General features: G+C 46.6%; 1 pseudogene; it reads left to right on the top strand.

The window, feature by feature from the left end:
- Positions 1-14226: 14226 nt before the first annotated feature.
- Positions 14227-14892, top strand: LOC123115007 (acyl carrier protein 3, chloroplastic-like; annotated as a pseudogene).
- Positions 14893-15205: the final 313 nt, after the last annotated feature.

The raw sequence follows: 15205 nt of genomic DNA, 5'->3' as shown, positions 1-15205 counted from the left end.
TCAAGAAAGAATCCCGCCAATTCCTCTTGAATTTCTTTCATGCGATCTTGTTCTAGGAGTTCATCCCGCATCTGCCACGTCTAATTTGAAGAAGGGGGGTTAATACATATATGAATGAAACTCAACAGAAATGATGGTGTAATAAAATGAAATTGTGAATATTATTGCTTACGCACTTCATATTGTCTTTTAGAGTAGCCCGCTTATTTTTCAAAGTTGCGCTGTAGATGAACTCGCACACGTAGTATCCACAGAAAGCATTCCCTTGTTCCTGCCACAAGCACTTTACGAGAAATAGAGGTCAATCAAACTGATAATGAAGCATTATAAATGACATTGATGAAAGTACAGCTACAGAATCAACGGGAGATGCGCCCAACTAGCTAGCTAGTAGTACTTACTTTCGGGTATGTATATCGCAGCTCCTTCGGCAGTCCCGGAACTTCTGCGGTGAACTGTTTTCAAACCCTACAAGACAAAGAAAATAAATATTATTACTTGAGATATCAGGAAATGAACAAAAAGTTGCTGATATGGTGCGATAAATGATCGATTGAACTTACTTGTTGAGTATTTTAGTCATGTCCGCATAGGTTTGAGGATCTTTTCTTCTCGAGTCTAAGACGTTTACTACTCCCCGCTCAAGCTTAATCTCCAGAAGAACATAGTGGAATCTGCGCACGCATGCATAACTCATCAATTACATTACTATAACCTCGCTCGAGTAATAAGGGAAACCGAATATGCACACGACAGTAACACTCACTGGGAGTTGTAAGGAAAGAGTATTAAATCTTTGTTTTGATTTTTGATCAACGATTGTAGCAAGTTCTCCTCGCCCTCTGCGGGGTGCTTTTTAACCATAAATTCATCTATGATATTTGTGTTAATGAACCCAATATCATACATTTCTTGTTTTTTGCACTCGACGATCTTCAATCTGCATAATATAGTGAGGATAATTAATTATAAATACATGCAATGAAAGAGCCGAGCTATATATAGAGACTTAATGACAGAAATAGTACTTACAGACAGTAGAAAAAGACCATTAGTTTATCGAGGGCCTTTTGATTGAAGAACGCGAAAAACTCATCAAATGGAACAGTCAACAGATCAGTTGCAACGAGGTCGTGCTCCTCTTTAATATTCAGATACAAAGCATTCGTCCCCCCAGACTCTCTTTAGCTTTTCATGTACCAATTATGGAATCTTCGCATCATAGTTGTCGAGATTTTTCATCTTTGACGAGAGGCTTCCCGTACTCGTATTTGTGTTCGTCCACCTCCAAGAAATCAGGAAGTTGATCGTTAGGCAGGTAATCTTCAAGATTGCCATAACCGGCCACCGTCCCCGGAGCATTAGACACATTGAGCGGGGGGCACGATTGATGTGCTTGTTCGCCGAGCTGGGCAATTTTTTTCCCAGCTGCTCGTTCTTTTAACCTTTTAACACTGACAGTACTTCCCGACCGCTGGGCTTCGAGATACGTCTGTTCAGTAATGCGCTCATAGTTGGTTCTCGGCGAAGACTTTGATGGTTTTCTCAGGGCATCAATAGTGCGCTTTGCTTTCACCGGATCTACCTTCTCCTCCGGAGGTGGATGTCTCTTTGCTTTCATCCCTTCAAAGAAGTCCTTCACGTGGGCCCACACGATCGTCGCATTTTCCTCCTCGGTCCTCTTGTACGGTAACTTCTCTAGAGGCTTGAGAGGTGGACCGTATCTGTATTGCCTCCCGCCTCTGCTGGCTGTACTGCTAGACACCGGAGCAGACGGAGCGGCTGTGGCGCCTGTCTTCTTTCGTGCTTGCTTACGAGGCGGAGGAGAAGGACTACGACGCGCCGGAGCAGCCGGGGCGGCGACGGGTCTCTTCCGCCCTTGCTAGCGAGGCGGAGAAGGAGGAAGGTGTTGGCTGCTCGGGCGCGCCGGCGCAGGCGGAGAAGGAGGCGGAGTGCCATCACGCACCAGAGAAGGAGGAGGTTGCTGGTTGCTCGGGCACGCCGGCGTAGGCGGAGAAGGAGGCGGAGTGCCACCACGCGCTGGAGAAGGAGGAGGCTGCTGGCTGCTCGGGCGCGCCGGCGCAGGCGGAGAAGGAGGCGGAGTGCCGCTACGCGCCGGAGAAGGAGGCCCAGTTCCCTGATCGACACTCGCCGGAGGAGGAGGCGGTGGAGGAGGCGGAGTGCCCTGACTCACCGGCGGAGGAGGAGGAGGCGGAGGCGTCCAGTTCGGAAGGTTGATGAGCTCCTTCCGCCATAGGCATGGAGTCTTCAGAGAAGAACCCAGCCTAGTCTCCCCTTCACCGGTAGGTTAGTCAAGCTGGAGGTCCTCAAATCCCTCCGTTATTTCATCCACCATCACCCTGACATATTCTTCTGGAATCGGCTGGCAGTGATAAGTTGCGCCTTGTTCAGTAGGATAAACAGAGCCAACAGTCGCCTTGACCTTCAAATTCATCCATCGCGTCATAATGTGGCAATTTTGAGCTCCCGTGATAGCATCCACGGGATAGCTGGCAGGAGCCGCCAAGACATGATCCGGCTGAAGCAGCTCGGTGGAAGCCACGCTGCTTCTCCGCTGAGATGGCGGGGTAGCTTCGGGGGAAGCTTCGGCAGGTCGTTTGTTGTGATCTGCTTCTCGGTCCTCTAGCCCCATTACCCTTTCATGTACCGCCTGCAGTTGGCTCTGCTCCGGTTTCTTCCTCCTCTCGTGGGTTTTGTAACCCCCTGCGTACGGAAAACCAATCTTCCACGGAATGGAGCCTGGCGTGCCTCGTGTCCGTCTAGGGTGCTCAGGATTCTCGAGGGCCATTGTGAGCTCGTCCTTCTCCCTGTCTGGAACGAACGTCCCTTGCTGCGCTGCATGGATATATTGCCGAAGCCTTGTGACTGGTGTTTTTAGTTGCTCGTCCGTCCAACGGCACTTCCCTGATACAGGGTCCAAGGTTCCGCCAGCCCCGAAGAACAAAGTCCGGCAACCGTCTGGCCATCTCATTGTCTCCGGTTCGATCCCTTTATCAAGCAGATCATTCTTAGCCTTGGACCACTTTGGCCGGGCTTGCAGGTAGCCACCTGACCCCGTGCGATGGTGAAATTTCTTCTTCGCAGCATTTAGCTTGTTTGTCGCCGACATCTTCTTACTCTTTTCCGATGTCGTGTAGGCCACAAATGCGGGCCAGTGATCTCTGATCTTCTCATATTTGCCGATGAATTCTGGTGTCTCTTCTTTGTCGACAAACTTTTTTAGCTCTTTCCTCCACCTCCTGAATAGGTCTACCATCTTCTTAAGAGCACAAGACTTGATTAATTGCTCTTTAACTGGCTTCTCCGGATTCTCCTCTGGCGGTAGGGTGAAATTTTCCTTCAACTCAGTCCAAAGATCATCTTTCTGCATATCATTGACATAAGACACCTGAGGGTCTTCCTCCTTAGGCTTATACCATTGGTGGATGCTGATCGGGATCTTGTCCCTAACAAGAACCCCGCACTGAGCAATAAATGTGTTCTTTGTCCGAATGGGTTCAATCGGTTCGCCGTCACGCGCGATTGCTGTGATCTCAAACCTTTCATCCGAGCTCAAGCCTCGTCTCCTTACCGAAGTTGTGCTCGATCCGGAGGGCCAAAAAAGGAAGAAAGTTAATTAATATGTGTACATATACCAAAACAATGAATGCATCAATTAACTAGTCAGCATGGGCTTAACTAATATATATATATACCTGGCCCGACTCGGTTCGGTCACCGGAGCAGTCAGCACGGTCTCCTTCTTGTACCTCAATTGGGTCATCACCGGAGCCATCATGAACATAGCCCTCTTCTTGTACCAGCATTAATGGGCCGGAGCCATCATGAACATAGCCCTCTTCTTCACCCAGTTCTTCCTGACCAACGACGTCGTTGAAAAATGACGCAATGACATCAGTTCCTTCTGCGATTATCTCCCCCAACATCGCTTCTGTTGCTTCGTCTCGGTAGTGCTCCATAGTTTCTGCAAATATTTACAACATGTCAATTATTATTCAAACATGGTACAAATGGATATATATTAGTGGCAAACGTAGAACTAGCTAGCTAATCACAATAAGGAATCATGTTAGTGGCCTCGATGCTGCTTCTCTATGGTTTGAGGTGGCCTAGACAACGCTTCAAGGGTTTGGGGTGGCCTCGACGACAACGCTCTTTTAACTTGGTAAATTTGAGTGGCCTCAAGAGAGTTTGTCGGGTAGGGGCGCAGCAGGAGGGGGTAGGAGACCAACATCGTTTTTTCTCTAGGGTTTGGGTGTCCTCGAGAGTTTTGGTCGAGCGAGAGGGCCGAGAGGGGGTATATCGACGACGACAGAGGAGAAGATCGAAGAAAAAAAGAAAAAAAAGAGGAGAAGAAGAAAGGAATAGAGGAGAATAAGAAAAAATAGAATATAAAATAGAATATATTCTATTTTTTCTTATTCTCCTCTATTCCTTTCTTCTTCTCCTCTTCTTTTTCTTCTTCTTCTTCCTTCTTCCTTCTTCTTCTTTTCTTCCTTTTCCTTATTTTATTTTTTCCTCTACACTAACCTAAAATGCACTAACATAAAATCGATACCTACTAACAACCTAAATAAAAAATTAATACATATATTAAAAAACATATATAAACAAAAAAATGCTATGAACATTATATTCATACATAGATAGCCACATCCATTCATCATATAGCTACCACAAACATATATACATTATATATATGAAAAAAATGCACATATATACACATACAAACACATATATGTATACACATATATACACAAAAAAATACACATATATACACATACAAACACATATATGTATACACATATATACACACAAAAATGCACATATATACACATACAAACACGTATATGTATACACATATATACACACAAAAAAATAAATATATACACAAAAAAATGCATATATACACATATACACAAAAAAATGCAGGGCAGGGACGGCGGCGCGGCGGCCGCGCAGGGCCGCGGGACGGGAGGGGCGCAGGAACATGTGCTCACAGGGGGCAACGGCGACGACGAAGACGAGCAGCCTGACGGCGTCGGTGGCGGCGGTGACGGCGAAGGCGAGCAGCCTGACGGCGTCGGTGGCAGCGGCGACGGCAAGGTGGAGCAGGGGCGTCGGGCGGCGACGGCGACGAGGAGGAGCAGGGAGAAGTGGGGGATTTGGTCGAAAACTGCTAAGTGCTATATATATATCAAGAGCATTGGTCCCGGTTCGTGGCACGAACCGGGACCAATGCCCCCTTTAGTCCCGGTTGGTGCCACCAACCGGGACCAAAGGCCTCTTTTCAGCAGCCCAAAGGGCGGGAAGCGGCGGCCTTTGGTCCCAGTTGGTGCCACGAACTGGGACTAAATGGTGGGCATTGGTCTCGGTTCGTAGCACCAACCAGGACAAATGCACCCCTTTAGTCCCGGTTGGTGCTGCCAACCGGGACGCCAACCGGGACCAAAGGCCCTTGCGCTGCCCATGTCGCGGCCAAAATTTAGTCCCACCTCGCTAGTTGAGAGGGGCTCGGAGTGGTTTATAAGCCCTGCTGCGGCTACCCTCTTGAGCTCCTCTCAAATGCAGGCTTATGGGCCTAATTAATCTTACACTATGCTTCTGTGGGCCTGTTGGGCCTACTGCGGGCCTGAATCCTGGCCCAGGTTGGGTTTCTAGTCGTATTCAGGCCATGGTGGCCCAATAGGTGGCAATTTTTTTATTTTTTCCCAGTTTTTTTGTTTTGTTTTTTGCATTATTTATTTTCTTTTGTTTTTTGCTTTATTTTTTAATTCTTTTTGCTTTTAGGTCAGAAAATTATAAACTTTCTGTTAGTGCCATTAGTTTTAGAAAAAATATTTTATTTTTTTGTTTACTTTGTTGCTTTATTTATTTTATTTTGTTTCTACTTACAACAAAATACTTATTGTTGCTATTTTTATTTATTTTATTAAAGTTTATGTTTAATTATTTTTCTTTTAAGTCACAAAAATTATAAACTTTCTGTTAGTGCCATTAATTTTCAAATTTGTATAGTTAAAATTTTAATTCTTTGAAATTTGTGTGAATCACAAGTTTGTGATTAACTTTACTAAAAAAATGAACATAGATGCGCCTATAGAGAAAAAAGGTCCAGACGAACCGGGACCAATGGCCCACGTGGCTGCCCTCTTGAGAGTGTTCTTGGTGAGAACATAGTTGACAAGGAGCGAACTGGGATTAATGGTATTACGAGGGCCGAACCATAAGACATTAAAGCATTTCAAATGAACTCTGAAAAAAGTTGAAAGTTGGCATGGTATCATAATTTCACGCACATAGCATGTGCATGTACAAAATGGATAATGGCATCATACTCGTCTGTTACAAAGTTGACATGGTATCATCATAATAGTTGCGGGAAAAAGTCTTCACTTTTTCTTCGCTTGTGTCATTCTTATTGCGCCGTAACCATGGATAATCTTCATCATTTATCAGGATGCTGGGGTCAGCCTTGACTTTAAAGGGAGGAATTTCATGAAACTTTTCATAATCTTCAGACATGTCTGTCTTGCCCTCCACTCCGACGATGTCACTTTTTCCTGAAAGAACTATGTGGCGCTTTGGCTCATCGTATGATGTATTCGCTTCCTTATCTTTTCTTTTTCTCGGTCTGGTAGACATGTCCTTCACATAGATAACCTATGCCACATCATTGGCTAGGACGAACGGTTCGTCAGTGTACCCAAGATTTTTCAGATCCACTATTGTCATTCCGTACTGTGGGTCTACTTGTACCCCGCCTCCTGACAAATTGATCCATTTGCACTTAAACAAAGGAACCTTAAAATCATGTCCGTAGTCAAGTTCCCATATGTCCACTATGTAATCATAATACGTGTCCTTTCCCCTCTCGGTTGTTGCATCAAAGCGGACACCGCTGTTTTGGTTGGTGCTCTTTTTATCTTGGTCAATCGTGTAAAATGTATTCCCATTTATCTCGTATCCTTTCCAAATCATAACTGTCGAAAATGGTCCCCTGGACAACAAGTACAGCTCATCACAAACAGTGTTGTCACCTCTGAGACGTGTTTCCAACCAACTGCTGAAAGTCCTGATGTGTTCACATGTAATCCAGTCGTCGCACTGCTCCGAGTGTTTGGAGCGCAGACTGTTCTTGTGTTCATCGACATACAAGGTCACCAAGATAGAGTTCTGTAGAGCTGTGTAGCGTGCTTGAGACCAAGAATATGCGTCCCTGCATATTATTGAGTCCCTTCCAAGCGTGCCTTTTCCAGTCAGTCTCCCCTCAAACCGCGATTTAGGGAGACCTATCTTCTTAAGGCTAGGAATGAAGTCAACACAAAACCCGATGACATCCTCTGTTTGATGGCCGATGGAGATGCTTCCTTCTGGCCTAGCGCGGTTACGAACATATTTCTTTAGGACTCCCATGAACCTCTCAAAGGGGTACATATTGTGTAGAAATACGGGCCCAGAATGACAATCTCGTCGACTAGATGAACTAGGACGTGCGTCACGATATTGAAGAAGGATGGTCGTAACACCAGCTCGAAACTGACAAGACATTTCACCACATCACTCCTTAGCCTTGGTATGATTTCTGGATCGATCACCTTTTGAGAGATTGCATTGAGGAATGCACATAGCTTCACAATGGCTAATCGGACGTTTTCCGGTAGAAGCTCCCTCAATGCAACCGGAAGCAGTTGCGTCATAATCACGTGGCAGTCATGAGACTTTAGGTTCTGGAACTTTTTCTCTGGCATGTTTAATATTTCCTTTATATTCGACGAGAAGCCAGTCGGGACCTTCATACTAAGCAGGCATTCAAAGAAGATTTCCTTCTCTTCTTTGGTAAGAGCATAGCTGGCAGGACCTTCATACTGCTTTGGAGGCATGCCGTCTTTTTCGTGCAAATGTTGCAGGTCCTCCCGTGCCTCAGCTGTATCTTTTGTCTTTCCATACACGCCCAAGAAGCCTAGCAGGTTCACGTAAAGGTTCTTTGTCACGTGCATCACTTCAATTGAAGAGCGGACCTCTAGGTCTTTCCAGTAGGGTAGGTCCCAAATATAGATTTCTTCTTCCACATGGGTGCGTGTCCCCCAGCGTCATTCGGAACAGCTAGTGCGCCGGGAGCCTTTCCAAATATTACGTGCAAATCATTGACCATAGCAAGTACGTGATCACCAGTACGCATGGCGGGCTTCTTCCGGTGATCTGCCTCGCCTTTGAAATGCTTGCCTTTCTTTCGACATTGATGGTTGGTTGGAAGAAATCGATGATGGCCCAGGTACACATTCTTCCTGCAGCTTCCCAGGTATATACTTTCGGTGTCAAGTAAACAGTGTGTGCATGCGTGGTATCCCTTGTCTGTCTGTCCTGAAAGGTTACTGAGAGCGGGCCAATTGTTGATGGTCGCGAATAGCAACACCTTTAGGTCAAATTCCTCCTGTTTGTGCTCATCCCACGTACGTACACCATTTCCATTCCACAGCTGTAAAAGTTCTTCAACTAATGGCCTTAGGTACACATCAATGTCGTTGCCGGGTTGCTGAGGGCCTTGGATGAGAACTAGCATCATAACGAACTTCCGCTTCATGCACATCCAAGGAGGAAGGTTATACATACATCGAGTCACGGGCCAGGTGCTGTGATTGCCTGTCTGCTCCCTAAAAGGATTAATGCCATCCGCGCTTAAAGCAAACCTTATGTTCCTTGGGTCACGTGCAAACTCAGCCCAGTACTTTCTCTCGATTTTTCTCCACTGCGACCCGTCAGTGGGTGCTCTCAACTTTCCGTCTTTCTTACGGTCCTCACTGTGCCATCGCATCAACTTGGCATGCTCTCCGTTTATGAACAGACATTTCAACCGTGGTATTATAGGAGTATACCACATCACCTTCGCAGGAACCCTCTTCCTGGGGGGGGGGGGGGTCGCCGTCAACATCACCAGGGTCATCTCGTCTGATCTTATACCGTAATGCACCGCATACCGGGCATGCCTTCAGATCCTTGTACACACCGCGGTAGAGGATGCAGTCATTAGGGCATGCATGTATCTTCTGCACGTCCAATCCTAGAGGGCATACGACCTTCTTTGTTGTGTATGTACTGTCGGGCAATTCGTTATCCTTTGGAAGCTTCTTCTTCAATATTTTCAGTAGCTTCTGAAATCCTTTGTCTGGCACTGCAGCAATTCCAGTACGGTACCGAGCTTTGTGTTGCCATCTTCGCAATTGGGGTACAACCCTTTTTTGTGATCCTCTAACATGCGATCGAACTTCAGCTTCTCCTTTTGACTTTCGCATTGCGTCCTTGCATCGACAATGACCCGGCGGAGATCATCGGGCACATCGTCTGGTTCCTCTTGATCTTCAGCAACTTCGCTCGTTGCAGCATCATCGTGCACATCGTCTGGTTCCTCTTGATGTTCAGTGGCATCACCGTATTCAGGGGGCACATAGTTGTCATCGTACTCTTCTTCTTCGCCGTCTTCCATCATAACCCCTATTTCTCCGTGCCTCGTCCAAACATTATAGTGTGGCATGAAACCCTTGTAAAGCAGGTTGGTGTGAAGGATTTTCCGGTCAGAGTAAGACTTCGTATTCCCACATATAGGGCATGGACAACACATAAAACCATTCTGTTTGTTTGTCTCAGCCACTTCGAGAAAATCATGCACGCCCTTAATGTACTCGGAGGTGCGTCTGTCACCATACATCCATTGCCGGTTCATCTGTGTGCATTATATATAATTAAGTGTGTCAAAAATCATTATAGAACATCATGAATAGATAACTATGTGACCAAATTAATAGAAGTTCATCATCACATTAAAACCAAAGTACATACATAGTTCTCATCTTCAAGCGAAAATCATTATAGAACAACATAAAGCTCTGCAGAGCATCTAAATTAATTAAACCATACATTGAAACTATGTAAAACATTTCAATGCAAAAACAAATGCGATCATAATTGCAACCAAGGTAACAACTGATCCAACAGCATAACGATACCAAGCCTCGGTATGAATGACATATTTTCTAATCTTTCTAATCTTCAAGCGCATTGCATCCATCTTGATCTTGTGATCATCGACGACATCCGCAACATGCAACTCCAATATCATCTTCTCCTCCTCAATTTTTCTTACTTTTTCCTTCAAGAAATTGTTTTCTTCTTCAACTAAATTTAACCTCTCAACAATAGGGTCGGTTATAATTTCCGGTTCAACAACCTCCTAGATAAATAAAATCTATGTCACGTTGATCGGCATAATTTTCATAAACAATAAATGGACCAATAATTATGAAAAGATAATATATACCACATCCGAATCATAGACCGGACGAGGGCCGACGGGGGCGGATACCAAAACCATCGCACTATATAAGATGCAATAATAAAAGTAAGAAAATATTACAAGTATCTATCTAAACATAAAAGTAAGAATATTTTTCGTTTCAGAAAGAAGATAAGAACAAGAGGCTCACCACGGTGGTGCCGGCGATGAGATCGGCGCGGGTGATCGACGGTGGTGAAGACGGGGACGGGGCGTGACGGACCGCTAAACCTAGACAAATATTGAGGAAAATGGAGCTTGGAGGTCGAGCTTGGAGAGGAGAAAGCTTAGGTAGTGTGGCTCGGGCATTCCATCGAACACCTTGTGTGCATAGGAGGTGAGCTAGAGCACCACCAAGCCCTCTCCCCCTCGGCGGCCAAAAAAACAGAGCAGTGTGCTCTGCTCTTACGCGACGGGGAATATATAGGCACCTCATTGGTCCCGGTTGGTGGCATGAACCGGGACTAAAGGGCAGCCTTTGGTCCCGGTTCAAGCCACCAACCGGGACCAATGATGGTGGGCCAGGAGTGAGACCCATTGGTCCCGGTTCGTCCCACCAACCGGGACCAAAAGGTCTAGACGAACCGGGACCAATGGCCCACGTGGCCCGGCCGGCCCCCGGGGCTCACAAACCGGGTCCAATGCCACCATTGGTCCCGGTTCTGGATTGAACCGGGACTAATGAGCTGACCCGGCCTGGACCAATGCCCCCTTTTCTACTAGTGTGTTACCTAAGTGTAATAATGATTTCCAGCAAATATTACTAGTGTTTGTCAATGTGAGCCATTTTCTTAGTGTTGTAGTGTGGAGAGGAAGGAATAAAGGAAGGCTAGTAGCTTGTTGTTGCTAATTAGTTGCCTCTTACTTAAGTTTTTCAATGCCAAATATCTATGGCAAGCAATCCATGTAGAAAAATATGGCAGAGGATAAAAATATTTGTATGTTTTAATCTTCGCATTCATGCCAAATACGTGTGTGCCCAGCCCAGGCCGTACTTGAGTGCCGAGCAAATCATGAGCATATATGATCAAAGTCTCAATAATATGTAACATATTGATAAATTTCACAATCATATAGTACATGAGAGGGCAAGTCTGTATTCACATGGACCGACCAATTTCGCAGATAGTAGTACACTACACACACATTGATTGTTATAAGAGACGATGCATTTTAGCTCTGAAATGCGGACGACACACAAACACTTGCTTCCGTGTGTGTCCTACCAGAGGCCTTGAGATTCACCTTGTCTGTTCGAAAGCTGGATGCATGCAGCTGCAATTCGGAGGTCATCCATAGAAGTCCATAGAACTTGGTTAATTGCTGCATGTGAGCATGTGTCATGAATGCCTGGACGAAGAGTAGTGAACTAGTGGTGCTCGGGTACGTAGTGTGTAACTCACCGGTGTAAGTCTTGGGATCAGCTTTCAAGGAGCAGATGAGTCGGCATGGGAGCTGGGATCAGGTAATAATACACGGGACGGTTCACCGGAAGAGCGAGGATGCACGTGATTTCTCTTTGGACTTGGAGACTTGGGCGTCTTCCAGCTTGGGCATAGAAAACGGCAAACGGCACCTACGCGGCATGCATCAAGCACACAAGCTGTGTAGCAGACTGCTGCTTCAGGTATTTAGCTTCATGATGATGCCGACTGGGAAATGAATCTAGCGTAGCTGAAACAAAATGAATCTTCTTAGCTGAAACAAGATGGAATATCTAATTCCCTCGAAATATTGCCGAAATTCTTCCTGCTCCAAGAACCAAGGGTGGCGATAGTTTTTGTTAATTAGAGCATCTTGTAACTTCTCTAGATTATCAACTGTGTTGACCGAGTCCCAAACCTCTTTCATAATTTCTAGGAGTGTAGCATCCCTCTCTCAGAAGTCAAAACACCTCCTCGCAAAAAAAAGAAGAAGTCAAAACACCTCATATTTCGGTGACTTTGGACCAACATAGCCAGGATCAGGCGCCCCTCTCAAACCAAAGCAACATGATCCGAGCAAGGAGAGACCACATGCTGTACAAAAGAGTATGCAAATAGTTTTCGACAAGTGTTTGCTGCAGTCACCCAGTCCAAACGGACCTTGACGTTACCATCTCCACTGCGCATTTTTTTTCGAAAAGTGGGGACTCCTCGGCCTCTGCATTCATACGGCCACATTTATTAAATAATAAAAAGGTTCAACAAGGCAGCAAACAAAAACAAAGGTTAGCTCACACAGAGCCTCAAAGCCAACACAATAAGCCCAATAAGCCACAACCGGCAGGCAAAATAAACGATAGGTAAACTAATTGCCTATCCTATTACATGACCGCCATCCAAACCGGTTGAAGATATCCCGCGCGACCATCTCCCACCGGATAGATCCAGTAACCAAACGCTCCCTGGCCTCCGTCGGAGTGAGTAAGGACCACATACGGATCAGTGCAGTAGCTCGAAATACAACCTGCAAAAAATGAATAGTTGTTTTTCTGTTAAAAGCCAGATCATTTCTGCAATTCCAAATTGCCCATAACAACGCACATACTCCTACACAAATGTGTCTAGCTGTTTCGGACTCTATCCCAGCAAGCCACGCCCCGAATAACATGTTGACCGAAGTCGAAGGAGTAATGTTAAAGGCAATTTGAACAGAGCGCCACAACCCTCGTGCCAACGGGCAGTCAAAAAAGAGATGCTTGATAGTCTCGTCCCGCTCACAGAAACTACACTTAGTAGAACCTGTCCAGTTGCGCTTAACTAATTTGTCCTTTGTTAAGATTACTTGTTTATGCACAAACCACATAAACACTTTAATCTTCAAGGGGACTTTAACTTTCCAAACCTCTTTGGAACTAGGAATTACACTAGTGTTAATGATGTCGATGTACATCGATTTAACAGTGAACTCCCCAGATCTAGTAAGCTTTCAGCACAACTTATCGGGCTGAGGAGTTAACTGAACCTCCATCAGTCTACGGACTAGGTGAAGCCATGCTTCCCATCGGTCACCCACGAGCACCCTCCTAAACTAAATGTTGAGTGGAATGGACTGCATAACCATGGCAACAAGAGTCTCACGACGCTGAACAATGCGATATAGGGACGGATACTGGGTCGCCAAAGGCGTGTCACCAAGCCACGTATCCTCCCAGAATCGAGTGTTGGTGCCATTACCGACAATGCACCTCTATCTGTTAAAGAAGGTAGCTTTGATTCTCATCTCCACTGCGCATGTTACGTATGTCAAGTGAACAACAGAGAAACCAAAATCAACCTATTCACAAACTTTCAACTTGTCTCCAAAAGCAATAATCTGGGCCTCCGGCCTAGGTGCGGCGGACATATGCTCAAATTTCCATAAAGCTTCATTACAATCACCGCACCCCACCCCACCCACCCAGTCCATCACCCGTCGCTCTCACGCTCTTCGTGCTCGCCGCCTCCCTTCGCGTGCTGCCTCATGGCTTCCGGGAAAATATCTGGTGCACCGGAGCTTGTGGTGCTACCGATGCACCGAATTCACATTGTGCTTTTAAAACGTTCAAAAAATTCTGCAAAAAAATTAGTACACTCACACCACATCAATGTAGGTTGTCACAAAATTTCAAGTCAAAATTCGAAACATAACTCGAAAAACAAAAATGAAAAATTCAACACTGAATAGTACATAACATTAACTTGGGCTTTAGATTTGGCCCATTTTCACACTGATGCCAAATTTGCCATTTTTGTATCTCAAAACATACTTTGAATTTGTATACAATTTTTTGTGACATCATACATTGATGTTGCGTTAACGTGCTAGAATTTTTTTTCAGATTTAGAAAAATATTCTACAACATCCGGTGCACTGATAGCACCATAAGTGTGGGTGCACCGGATATATTCCCCATGGCTTCCATCGCCTGATCTGCCGTGTCCTTCGCCAAGCCCGTCAAGGCAATCAACATGAACTCACTCTCTTTCTCTGGTGCAAGGAGGGGCAATGCATTTCTTCGTCTGCAGCCAGTGCCGATGAGATTTGCTGTTTGCTGCTCAGCAAAGCACGATACAGTGGAGAAGGTTTGTGAAATTGTTAAGAAGCAGCTTGCTGTTCCTGAAGGCACTGAAGTTTGCGGTACCACCAAGTTCTCTGACCTTGGAGCTGATTCACTGGACACGGTCGAGATTGTGATGGGCCTCGAGGAGGAGTTCCAGATCAGCGTGGAGGAGACGAGTGCGCAGGCAATTGCGACAGTGGAAGATGCTGCCACGCTTTCGGACGCTGGGCCGGGAATCGCGGTGGGGGAGGCTTGGCTCCCTGTGGCTCAGTGCAGGCGATGTGTGACGGATCTGAGGTTGCGCCTCCAGCGGGTGGCGGCCGCGGGAGCGTCGTCGGCAGGCCCCGGGGCTGCGGCCTGCTGGTTTCTGCCCGACGAGTTTGGGCGGGGTTGCGGTCCCCCCTCCTGCCTCCTGGATCTCCGTCACCATGGTTCTGGCTGCGTCGGCTGCGGGCGGCGGCCTCGGTCCGGGACGGCTGTGGTGCGGGCGTCTCGGCGGCGCCCGATCCAGATCTGAAGGCCTCCGTCTATTTCAACCAGGGCTGCTTCCTGTTTGGCGGCCTTTGTCGCCGGAGTTGTACATGTTTGGCGGCTAGAGGTGGGAGGTGGCTCCGGAGAAATCCGAGGCCAGCAGTGCTGGCCACGACGGCGGCGACGCCCGAGGGCGCCGTACCCTTCTTGTAGGCACCGTCCAAGTTGCCTCCTTCCCCTCTTCCTTCCACCCAGCTCGTATCCCAGGCGAAAGCCCAAATCCTTGCCGGATCGAGCGACAGCGGCGCTCCGGGCGTCGTCAACCTCTTGGGGGTGTCGTTCGTGGTGAGCTTGGGGTG

The sequence above is a fragment of the Triticum aestivum genome, chromosome 5B (genome assembly GCF_018294505.1).
Source record: "Triticum aestivum cultivar Chinese Spring chromosome 5B, IWGSC CS RefSeq v2.1, whole genome shotgun sequence".
Classification (NCBI taxonomy): domain Eukaryota; kingdom Viridiplantae; phylum Streptophyta; class Magnoliopsida; order Poales; family Poaceae; genus Triticum; species Triticum aestivum.
This window is presented reverse-complemented; position numbering and strand designations above follow the sequence as displayed.